Below are 13207 nucleotides of genomic sequence, written 5' to 3'. Positions count from 1 at the left end.
TCAGGTCTCAGGAAAGTGCTGCATTTAGGATTATGGTTTTATTATAGCAAAAAAGAATACAGGGGAGAAGGAGGCAAACGAAGCAGGGTGCAAGGGTGGGAGGGTCTCACACACAGGGCTCTCGTGTCCCCTCCACGTGGAGCCAAGATGCATTTCCCACCTGGTGCAGCGATGTGTGTGGCCAGCCGGGAAGCCCCTCTGATCTTCAGTGTCCCCACGTCTGTCGGCATTTCATTACGTAGGCATGGCTGATGACTGTGATGCCCAGTGGTTTCTTGGGCTGGACCTCTGGCCTTCTGCCCTTGGGGGTCAGCCTGATGGCACGGGGCTCGATGCCCAGCCCTAAGCATGTGGCCGGGCCACTCTACCCGCTCACTGGCTTAGCGCGAGCTCTCTGGTGCAGTCAGGGGCCTGCTGTGAACAACAGACTCTCCAATCACTCAGGACATCCCAAAGGTTTAGAGCCGGCGGGACCTTGTCCCTTTCCACTCTGGGCATACATCCTGCCAGGGACACTGTGGGGGGCCCAGAGACCGGGGCCACCTCTCCCTGACACCCAGAGTGGGCGACTTCGCTGTTTCAGACCTGGCTCTTTCTCAGGGGGACACATGGCCCCACTTGGGGCTACCAAGGACCCTGTGCCTGCAGGGGTGACTATCTTACATGTCACTTTGGAAAGCCTGAGCTCCTTGGCAAACGCAAGCTGTTGCTACCACTAAGAAAGGTTTGCACTTTTATGAGTAGGAGCAGGGAAAGTGTTAAAAAGACATTCAAACTCAATCGGCTCAGAGGTGAAAGCCGAAGCCGGTGTCCCAGGTTTGCTGCAAAGTGGCCATTCTGGAAACGTCTGTTTGTGATGTCACCCAGAGACAGCTGCCGTCTGTCCCCTGCATGGAACCAGGAAGTCGCTGCTGGAAGCCACAGGGGAGCAGGACCCAAGGGCAGGAAGCCACTGCACTCTAATGTGTATCCTGCAGGCATATTTCTCTTCAGTGCCCAGCTCGATGGCCGTGAGGAGCACACAGAGAACAAAGGGGAGGCTTCGGTTTTGAGGCTGAAGACTTGTCTCTTGCTCTGCTCCTTGCAAGCACCGAGGGGCCACCGAGGGCACTGCCACTGTCCCCATCGCGTCCGAGGGGAGACACGTCCAGGCCCCGGGTGCTGAGGTCTCACAAACCCATACCGATCTCAACAGTCTCAGGGCCCAAAGCTGCCAGGTAGGACCCTTATCTCCAGCCCACTTCCGTTTCACGAAAGAAGGGGCCATCTGACACCAGGAAGATGAGAAGTGCTTGATCCGGGACAGGGCATACCTCCCGTGGCACACACCTCTGTCCTTACCACCTAGAGACACCTGGACGTCACCACGGGAGGGGGCTACTGCGGCATCTAGTGGGAGGGGGCTGGGAGGCCACTCAGCATCCTACAGCACCCACGACGTCCCACCACAGAGGTGGTGGGGGGTGCCTGGGTGGAGACCCCCGCCCAAGGCAGCTGCTGCTCTCGGCAGGGGCCAAGGCTCGCTCAGGAGAGGACCTCTCGCATGGTCTCCCAACTGGGAACACACGACAGGGGGTCCGGGGAGATGCGGGTCAGCCCACCTGACGAGGTGGGGGGTCCCAGCCGGCTCCCCCCGTCTGGGCCACTGCCCTCCATGCGTTTGGGTCTCGAGACAGAGGCAGAGACGGTGTTTCCCTGCGGCAGCAGCAAGCAGACGCGGCAGGGCACCGACTGGGCAGAGGCCTGAATTTTAGCCTTACATTTGTGTCAAGCCATGAGGTTTGTGGCTGGAAAGTTGAATGTGGCTAAGCACCTTACACGGCAGTCCCCAGCCCCGCTTCCGACTCTGCTTTTTCTTTTTCAGTTTACCTCTAAAAAGTTCTAAGCAATATGTTATCCTTTTGCTTCTGGATGCATCAGTTTAGTTTCATTTAATTTTTATTATGGAAAATAATAAACTTTTTCAAACACTGACAAGTGGAGAGAATGATACTCTGCACATTTATTGGGTAATGAGATAATCTTATGTCCACACAGCCCCTTTCCCCCAGCTCACACACACACTCCCCTGCCCCCAGATTATTTTAAAGCAAATTCAAGAGAGTCTATCATTTCATTCATAGATTTGCTGGGGAAAAACAGATCAGGATTGGTTTTCTGTTAACACAACCATAATATGATTTTTTTTCACCTAAAAGAAAGTGTAAGATGGCAAAACTGAACCCTGTTGTGCTCTCAGAAAACAACAAAACAGAAAACCCAGGACCTCAGCATATGTAAGAACACACCATGTGCTACTGTAGTTTCCCACGAGAGAGTCAACTCCATGGGGCAGGCCCATCCCAGCCCCAGCGCCTGGGAACACGCAATACTCACAGACTAATCTAGACTCCCTGAAACAAGCCATTTCCTCTCCCATTTGCACTAACCCAATTTCTTTCCAAAATGCATTTCCACCCCCTGCATGCTCCACTTCTTGCTCTAATAACATCCCTTCAAAGAAATACATTGGAATTCTGATTTTTATCTCTTTAAAGTTGTTTCCCAAATGATTATCCAATCGAGTGGACCTGTGCCCTGCCTGCCCATTAGAATCACCTGAGCAGTTTTTAGAAAATCCTGACACCTGGGCCCCATCCTAGAGCTTCTGATATAATTGGTCTTGGGTTTCTCAGTGGTCCCCAGGAGGTTCTGATGGGCAGGTTGGGTGGAGAACCACTGCCTGGCTCATCACGCAAGCAACGACAGAATCTAAAGGACAGACTCATTAGCAGAAATAACTACTTTGGATGCCTGGAATCATTTGTTTGACCCAGTTTTATTGCTTTCAAGTCCAGGCACCAGCTGGAACCAGACTATTACACCAGCAAGCACAGACTAATTGAAAACCACAAGAGGCCCCCTTTACCAGAAAGATGGAGAGTCTTGTGCTGGCATTTCCAAGGTCTGTGCCTTCTCAATGATGCTCCCGAGGTCCTAAAAACAGTCTGGGCTCCTCCAAAGAGGAAAGGCTAGTTTTTATTCCTTTCTCATTTCACATTGAAACCTTCGCTCCCACTAGAGGCTCTACAAGCCAAATGGAGAAAATTAGCACCCACCCGGCATCACCTGGCTGTGTTAGTGTGATTCTAGCATGTATGGGAAGTGTAGCAGGTGGAATTCTGAGATAACCCCAGATGTCCCATCTCCTGGAGTGTGCACTCTGTGTAATCCTCTCCATTGTAAACTTGAATACAATGGGGTGTCAAGCTCATGACTGAGTTTACTAATCAGTCAACTCTGAGTTAACCAAAAAGGAAAGCATCTGCGTGGGCCTGACCTAGTCAGGTGAGACCTGAAAAGGGACTGGGACCTTTCCAGAGTGGGATATTGAAAACATAAGAGCCTATGAAGGGGGCCACATGGCAAGGACTTAGGAGTGGCTCCCGGCTGGCATCTAACAAGACCTCAGTCCTGAAACACAAGGCAGTAAATTCTGCAGCAATCTGAGGATCTTGGGAGCAGCTTTTCCCTTGGTAAGCCTTCAGGTAAGCTACACAGTAAACCAACACCATGACTTCCACCCAGGGAGACCCCGAGTGCAGGCCCCAGCTGAGCCACAGAAGCCGAGATGATACGTAAGACTTGCTTTAGGCTGCTAAGTTTGTAGAAATTGATCATGCAGTAATAGAAAACTAATCCAGCAGGGCAACCAGACTCTAAAAGGAAATCTTCATGTAATATGTAAAACACAGAGCTGACATCGTATTTGTCTTGTTTTACCCTCATAATAGCCAAGGGCAAGGAAGGTAGAACTGACATGGCCAATGTCCCATTCCAACATCCTGGACTTCAAGATACGACTCTCGTACAAATTGTCCCCTCTGTGCCCCAGCTGCCTTTCTCCAGTCTCCTCCAGGTTGATGCATCCACATGTCCAAAGTGTCTTGTGCTGGGGCCAGCCTGGCTCAGTGTCTTCCCTCTGTTCTCGTCTGTCAGGCTCACATCCCAAGTGGGCTTCAGTTTCTGTTGGGGGCTACAGTCAAAGAAGGATGGCCTGTGTTTTCTTAGCTAGCTCATATTTTGCATTAACTTTTTGTTTACTGCATAGGAAATTCCTCTGCATTGCAGAGAGACTAGTAAAAAAAACCCACTAGAGCAAATTAAAATGGCTCCTGTTTACACACAAAGCAAGTAGCATGGCTATTTTCGTTTATCTATTCAACTATTTTCTATATCATAATATATTACAAAATGATATTATCAGCACCTACCATTTTGTAGCATGCATAAACACTAGATCATTATTGTGTTTGTATAACTTTCTTTTTTGTGTTTCGATAGACATCATTGACTAAATTAGCCATAATTTAGTCAATCACTTATGGTTCAGTGTCTGTGTTGTGTATACTGTGATCAGTGTCACTGTAGCCACACAGGTTTTCAGTCGATTGTTTCGAAACTAGAACTAAGTTGGTAGATTTTCCTTCCCAATCGGCCTGAACTTGGAGGTGGAGACCAAGTAATATCAATTCCATAAAGCCTAATGTGTTTCCAGAAACATACCAATACTGCAAAAATTTATTGGCTAATGAACTGAAGGACTGGTTCATTAATAAGATGAAAATATGTGAGATTGATTCATGGAAGGAAAATTTCGACTCTTACGTGCCAATGTTTCTAATCTTGGCTGGAGAGTAGACTCACTCAAGGGATTTTTGATATATACATTGCCTGGCTTCAGCCCCCAGATTCATTTTTAATTGGCCTAGATGGGGCCATCATAGGATATTTTAAAACTTCCCAGGTGATTCTAATATGTAGTCAGGGTTGAGACAGAAATAGGCTATCTTTGAAAACCAGGTGTGTGTTCATATCCAGATAACTTGCAAAACACCCCTTACCTTGTTTTGGCTCCTTCCCATCTTGCTTAACTTGAGGATACTATCAAGCTGAGATAGAACAATTAATTTGTATGAGTAAACCATCCCATGCTCATTTTATGAGGTGGCTATGACCTTGAAACAAAAACTAAACAAAGACAATACGAGAAAGCCAAATTATTAGCCAACTCACTTATGAAGATGGATACAAGTATCCTGAACAAAATATTAGCAAATAGAATCCCACACTATTTAAAAATAATGACCATAACCAAATGCCCAGGTATGCAAGGATGATTGAATATTAGAAATACAAAAATTGTAATTGCTAGATTAAAAGATGTAGAAAAAACATCAGGTAAAATTACCCATTCTTGCTGAAAACTAAAAACCTTATTAAACTAGGTATAACAGTAAATGTCCTTAATCTAATTAAAGGTAATTACAAATATACGAAAGGAATCATTATAATGGAGAAATTTTGTAAACATACTCTTTGAAATCAGGAATGAGACAAGAATGTTCCATATATCTGCGCTTCTTTTTGACATTATATAGACAAAGGAATTTATAGCATATGGTGGGGGAAAAAGAGGGAAATTGTCATTATTTGCAGTTGATATGCTTACCTACAGAGATAACACAAAAATCTACAAATTATTATAAGTAGTGGGTGTATAGCAAGGTGGTAAGATATAAAATCAATACAGAATAGCAAAAACAAATTATAATAGGAAAAAAACCCCTCAAAATTACCTTGAAATGAATCTAATCAATTATTTGTAAATCCTTTACCCCAAAAATCCATATATACAAAAATATTAAAGAAGACACAAATAAATAGACAGCTTGTGTTCATCAATAGGGAAACTCAGGGTGGGCCACGGTGTCTCAGCAGGCAAGAATGCTTGTCTGCCATGCCAGAGGACCTGGGTTCGATTTCCGGTGCCTGTCCATGTTAAAAAAAAAAAAAAATAGGGAAACTCAAATTCATAAAAATATCAGCAATCTCCAAATCTCTAGATTTAATGCAGCTCCAATCAGGACTCACAGGGTTTTTCATGAACTTGACACCTGGATCTTAACATTTAGAGGGGACATCCAAGGCCTGGGAATAGCCATGAAGCCTCCAATGAAGAATTAGTGGGTGTGAGGGTGGGGGGACTTTCCTAGAGATAAGAAGATGTATCGTGAAGCTGTAGTCATTAAGACAGTGTGGTATTGGTATGGTAAGGATAAAAAATTGACCAGTGGGACAGAATTGAGAGTCCAGAAACAAAACCACAGTGTCTGACCACTTGACTTAGGACAGAGGTGGGAGACTTCAATAAATGGAAGTGGAAAAGCTGGTTTTCCACTGCCCATATAGAAAAAAGGAAAATTGGATTTCTACCACAAACCACATATTAAGTCAACTTTATATATTCAAAAATAAAAATATCAAAACTAAACTTAAAAATTTTTGAAGAAAATATAGGTGGCTATTTTGGGGACCTTAAGGTGAGAAAAGATTTCTTAAGCAAACACGAAAAGCCAGAACTAAAAGTTAACAAGGTAGAAAATAGAAGATATTTCACGAATTTATCCAACTCAGGATTAGTATTAAGTCTATAAAAACACACAGATCAATAAGAAAAAGACAACCAAATCTTAAAAAAAAAAATGGGTAGAAGACGTGAACATGCATTCAAAGAAGAGGAAACACCTGGGACCAATAAATTTGAGGAAATGATGAACCTCATTGGTAATGGGGGATGTGCTAATCACATGACACTACCCCACTGCACTCATATTCGACTGGCAACATTAAGAAGTCTGAGAGCATCAAGTATTGGAGAGGAAGCACTTCAAGAGCATTTCTTATGCATTGTTTGTGGGAGGGCCAATTTGTACAACACTTTGGAAAATGTGTAAATTTAAACATGAGCCTATTCTATAATCTGGCAACTCCATTCCTAGATATATATTGGAGAGAAGAGCATGCAAATGTATATAAGAAGTCAAGAGAAAGAGTACTTACAGTGCAGCTGTTTCTAATAGCAAAAAACTAGAAACATCCCATGCCTAAAGCAGGGTCTAAGCAGATAGGTAGACTGTTATACAAGAGTGAAAAGGAGTAACCTAAAACCACAGTCAGCAACATGGATGTATGGGTAAAATTATGTGTAAGATAGCAAGTGTCAAAGACTTTATATAGTATGATGTCCTTTCAGTATAATGTTTAAAGTGCAATGCTAGACAAAATATATATGTATGTACATTTTTGAAAAAAGAAATGATGAACCCCAAATTCAAGATAGTGGTTGTCTCTGGGGAAAGAGGCAAAGGGAAATATAGGGAAAAACCCATAGGAAGGTGAGATTTATTGGCAACATTTTTATCCTTGGGTTGACTGGCGGGTTCAGTGGTGTTCATTATATAATACATACAGATACAGATGCAGACAGAGAGACATGTGTGTTCAACAAAGAGGGCCATGCATGGAGCAATGACAATGTTGTAATGTGAATCCCAACTCTGTGCACCTGAGGTCCAAGATAAAAGAAAAAAAAAGGAAAAGAAATTGGAAAACAAACAAGAGTGAGATGAAACTGCACCTTATTTGAGGTGGTACATGCCAAACGGCTCAGAAACAAGTGATGCATTGTTTGTAAATCCCATGGGTTGGCCTCAATTTCCAAATCCATCTTCCAAGATCGACAGCCTCTCTCAATTCTAGGGGTGTTTTGTGAAAAATGTGAAGGTCTTGGGCCATATAATTCCACATTTGTTCCAACAATCTTGATGATCCCTACTCTGAGCAAATATACTTTTATTCTATGCTATGCCTGGCTCTAGGCATAGAGTCTGCATTGACCCACCATGTTGTTGCCAGAAACTTCATTGAAATGGTTTGGTTTTGTCTTCCTGGCAACTGGAAGGTTGAACTGCAGCCCCAAGGGCCTCTTACAGTTGACACTTAAGAGTCCGTGCTCTGTAAACACCCCTGTACCACGATATCCCGGATGACGTGCAAACAGCCTCCTCCTATCTGCTCAGGTGCCCCCTTGCCTGCTCCCTGCTCTTGGCTGCTACAGTTTGACCCTCCTCCTTTAGAAGTTTCAAGGTGACAGGCTTTTCTTGTCAAGCAAATGCTAACCTGCTTGACATCAGCAGGTCTTTTCCAAGGTGATGCTCTCAGCCTAGCTATTATTTCAATGCCAACAGCCCTAATTAGTGGACCACTGGTTCCAGTTATTATTGCTGAATATATAATAACCCTGCAACTTAGTGACTTAAGGAAACAATAGCCAGTTTATTCTCATTTTTATTTATATAGCTCCTCCTCCTTCACCTTCTCTTCCTTGACTGGGTTGACTGGGCTTAGCTGGGTGGATCTTACTGAGGATCCCTTGCTCGGTTGCGGTCAGATGCTGATCAGGGCAGGAGTCATCGAAAAGCTGTCCTCACTCACTCATCTGGTGGTTCATGCTGGCTGCTACCAGGACCTCAGCTGTGGCTGTTGGCTGGAAAGACTCCATGTGGCCTCTCCATGTGGCCCAGCCTTCTCGTGTCATGGTGGCCGGGTGACAGCAGTTCCCATGATCCAGGGAATGGAAACTTCCTCTTTCCTCAAGCCTGGGCTTGGAAATTGACAAAGCACCACTTTTGTCAAATCTCTTAGCCATCTATTCACAGAGCCCAGCCTCTAGGAATGGGACCTCACACTCGCCTCTTCTGGGGAGGAGTGGCAAATAATCTTGGAGCCATGTTTTGACATGGCCACACCACTGCAAAGATTTTAAGAAGCTGCTTCAAAGGTTTTAGAGTAGTCGAAAATTCATGTTCTCTGCTTGGGTGTTATTCTCTTGCTTCATGCAGATGCAAATCCTTCCTGCACACCTTCTCCAATCTCCTCCCACCCCCTCGTCTTCTGGCCTTCCTCTTCCTTTCCACTCACTTCTTCTTTTCTCTCCAACTCTCAATTAGAGGAAAGGAGTACATATAGGCCAATGAAATTTAATGGTCAAAGTGACTCACAGAAGGTTTGTGGTGGAATGAATTGTGTTCCCCAGTTTGAACATGTCCTTGGTCTTGACTCAGGTTCTGGTGGATGTGGACCCATTGCAAATAAATTCTCTTCAAGATGTGATTTCAGTTAAGGCATGGCCCAACTGGATCAGGCTGGGTTTTCATCCAGGTTACTGAATCCCTTTATGAGCAGAGCAAAAACCAGGTGGAGCAGCTGGGAGCTGTAAATCAAGGGAACCCAGAGGAGAAAGAAACACCGTCACATGGGTTGCCATGTGATGGAAAAGCCAAGAACTAAGGCTTGCCCGCAGCCAGCCCCAGAGTGCCACCATCATCTTCACAGAGAAAGCATTGCCTTGCTGATGCCTCGACTTTAGACTTATTGTCTCAAAGCTGTGAGCCAATACATTCCTGTTAAAAATAGGTTTTAAGCAAACTTATTGCATGGAATTTGTTTTAGCAGCTAGGAAACTAAAACAAGGGCCAGTAAACTTGATGTTAGAGATGAAAGGAGAAACATAGGTATCTTAAAAGACATCCCCCTTAGGTCCATGGAACACTCATAAAAACAATGTATTTTGCCAGAAAGAAAATCCTAATACGTTATTGCCCTGTACTACATGTATCTAGATATGTTACCTTTGCTCATTAAACCCTAATCTGGTGGGCCTAGGATACATTTTCTCACTTAATAGGATGATGTAATTAGTCAAACTGAATTTTCAGGTTTCTCAACTCCAAGACCAGCCACATTCTCTGATCATAACCTAAGAAAGCTAGGTTAAATCATCCAATATTTAATGATGCTTAGGAATAAGAAACACATTCTTTGAGAACTCTTGGATCAGAAAAGAATGAAATGGAAAATTACTGACTTTCTAGAAATCCTAAAAAGGAGACTAATTCTTACTAAAACTAGTGAGACATGGGGAAAATAGCACATCCAGAAAATGTGTAATCTCAAGTGCATTCATTATTAAGCAAGCAAGCAAGCAAAAAAACAAAAAGCCAGCCAGAGACTTAGAATTCGTTTTGCAAATTTGGGAAAAGGACAACAAAATAAACTTTAAGAAACTGAGAGTAGGAAATTAACACAAAGCTGAAATTAGTGAGCTGGAGAACAGGAAAAACAGGAAGGATAAATAATTCCAAAAGCTGGGACTCTGAGAAGACCGACATATTCAGAGAAGGAGGGAAAAAGGAACATCTGCTTAGATGGGTCAGTAAGGGAATCACAGGGATAATGAGCAGAGCCCTAGAATGAAGTATAAACAGCAGAACCAACAGGAGCAGCTGAAAAATGCAATAGACAGATTTACATTTGAGAGATTGGACTGTGTGCTGGTTTGAGATGATATATGTACCCTAGAAAAACCATGTTTTAATCCTAATCCCATTTTGTAAAGGCAACCGTTACTTCTAATCCCTATTCAGTATTGTATGTTTGAAACTGTAATTAGATCATCTCCCTGGAGTTGTGATTTAATCAAGAGTGGTTGTTAAACTGGCTTAGCTGGAAGTGTGTCTCCACCCATTTGGGTGGGTCTTGATTAGTTTACTGGAATCCTATAAAAGAGGAAACATTTTGGAGAATGTGAGAGATTCTGAGAGAGCAGAATGACATAGCCATGAGAAGCAGAGTCCACCAGCCAGTGACCTTTGGAGATGAAGAAGGAAAACGCCTCCCAGAGAGCTTCATGAAAGAGGAAGTCAGGAGAGGAAGCTAGCAGATGACGCCATGTTCACCATGTGCCCTTCCAGCTGAGAGAGGAACCCTGACTGTGCTTGCCATGGGCCTTCTCACTTGAGAGAGAAACCCTGAACTTCATCGGCCTTCTTGAACTAAGGTATATTGTATTCCAGCAACTTTAACAAACTAAAACATATGGGAAGGTAGAAATTTTCCCAATTCATTTTACAAACTTCATGCCAAAACCTAACAGAGTAGTTACAGGATTTCTATTTATTTCTGTCTGTCTCTATCTGTCATTCCTCTATCTAGCTACCAATGTCATCAAGGGTGGCTAATAATAACTATTAATATATATAATTATATGTTCATATATATATAACTCACTACACCCATACATTAAAGAAGAAAACCATACAATCAAATCAACAGACATTCAAAAAGCATTTGATGACATTATTTGTCATTCCTAATAAAAACTTAAAGTAAAACAGAAAAAGACCTAGCTTAAACTACAATAAAAAGTGATGTGCTGGCTGCCGCCGCAGAGTAGCTGCTAGGGAGCAGCAGCTGCTGGCACCCGGGACTGGGCGACCCAGTGCTGCCGACAGGAGCTTGAAAACCTGGAAGACAAAGAGGCTCATCAAGGGGAGTGGCACAAGCAAGGCTTTGCTGACCACTCCTCCCAAAGACCAGAGTTCATGAGTGGCAATAATGTTAGCAGATGAGCTTGGAACTCCATCTAACTTTAAGTCACGAGCAACCTAGAGCCATTCCATCTGCCCAACAAAGCCTCAAACTTCTTAACACAGTTCCTCCAAATGGTCTGGCTGTTTACTGTGGGATAATTGTAAAGGAAGAAAGAAAGGAAAAGAAGTCTACATTGGCTTTGAGCCTTTCAAACCTATTAACACATTGTATTTGGGTGACAACAAATTTCATATGGAGGCTCTTACAGCCCCACTTTCAGATGATAGAAAGTTTGGCTTCATTGCAATAGATGGCAGTGGTACCCTTTTTGGCACCCTCCAAGGAAACATAGGAGAATTTCTGCACAAATTCATTGTGGATCTCCCAAAGAAACACGGCAGGGGACAGTCTGCTTTGCGTTTGAGAATGGAAAAATGGCATAACTATGTTCAGAAAGTAGCTGAGACTGTTGTGCAGCTGTTCATTTCTGGGACAAAGTGAAGGTTGCTGGTCTTGTTTTAGCTGGATCAGTTGACTTTAAAACTGAACTAAGTCAACCTGATAGGTTTGATCAGAGGTTTCAATCAAAAGTTTTAAATTTAGTTGATAGGTGATGACAATGGATTCAACCAAGTTATTGAGTTATCTACTGAAGTTCTCTCCAACATGTAATTTATTCAAGAGAAGAGATTAATAGGATGATATTTTGGTGAAATCAGTCAGGACATGGGCAAGTACTCTTTTGGAGTTGAAGACACACTAAAGGCTTTGGAAATGGTTGCTGTAGAGATTCTAATAATCTCTGAAAATCTGGATATAATGAGATACATTCTTCATTGTCAAGGCCCTGAAGAGGAGAAAAATCTCTAACTCCAGAACAAGATAAGGATAAATCTCATTTCATAGACAAAGAGACAGGACAGGAGCATGGGCTGACAGGGAGCATGCCCCTGCTGGAATAGTTTGCTGACAACTATACAAAATTCAGAGCTTCATTGGAAATTGTCACAGATGAGTCACAAGAAGGATCCCAGTTTGTGAAAGGATTTAGTGAGACTGGAGGTATCTTGCTGTACCTGGTAGATTTCCAGGGAATGGAGTACCGAGAAAGAGATGATGATTTTTTTTTACCTTGATGACTACCAGGTGGTTGACATGGGTTCAGAAAACTGTGCCTCAGCACCCAACCCAAGGATCATACCCGTGGTGGAATTCAAAATGATCCTGCTTTACAATTGGAACATTTTTAGAGCTTAATCCATGAGCATTGGATAGTGAAAAGAAAACCAAAACAAAACTACATCCAACCCTACAGTTTGACTTGTCATGATGTCAGCATAGCAGCCTACAACTAAATTCCTAAATGCCATGTGGGACTAATGTAAAAAAAAGAATCCCAGTTTTTATTTTTACTTGAAGGTGAAATTGGTTGCTCTTGTATTTTATGGGGCAAAAATGATCTTTTTAACCTTCATACATAGAAGCTAAAATACTTTGCTGTAAATCTTCAAAAGTTAATAGAAGTGAGAGCATACTGATTTGTTCCTTATTTTGATTGGAGAAAAACTAAATGGCTGCATTTCGCAGTGACCCATTTACATGGAGCTCTTAGTTTAGATTGCATAAGAAGAAATAAATGCGGTAAAATATTGGAACCATTCTCTCTTGGTCTCTGTTTAATGTTGAAAGGGTGAGCTAATAGGAGGCAATATCAACTTTCTCACACAACCTCTCCCTCTAGACTGTTAGTGTCAAGGACACAAATTGTATTTGCAAGTCAACTGATTTCTTGAAGATATGGCCCAGTGCACAGTCTCTTCCATCTGTTGTGCAGATGCATTTGTGCCCACAAATTGGACCTGCCAGCATCAGTTGCTTTGACAAGGCTTCCCATACTCCTAGCCTACTAGAAACCAGTTTGCGATGGGTATGATCAGCTTCTGTGCTTTTGCTG

At 43.0% G+C, this 13207-nt stretch overlaps 1 pseudogene; it reads left to right on the top strand.

The window, feature by feature from the left end:
- The first annotated feature begins 3552 nt into the window (after nucleotides 1–3552).
- On the top strand, nucleotides 3553–12510 carry LOC143645698 (eukaryotic peptide chain release factor subunit 1 pseudogene; annotated as a pseudogene).
- Nucleotides 12511–13207: the final 697 nt, after the last annotated feature.

This window comes from Tamandua tetradactyla, chromosome 9 (assembly GCF_023851605.1).
Source record: "Tamandua tetradactyla isolate mTamTet1 chromosome 9, mTamTet1.pri, whole genome shotgun sequence".
Lineage (NCBI taxonomy): Eukaryota > Metazoa > Chordata > Mammalia > Pilosa > Myrmecophagidae > Tamandua > Tamandua tetradactyla.
This window is presented reverse-complemented; position numbering and strand designations above follow the sequence as displayed.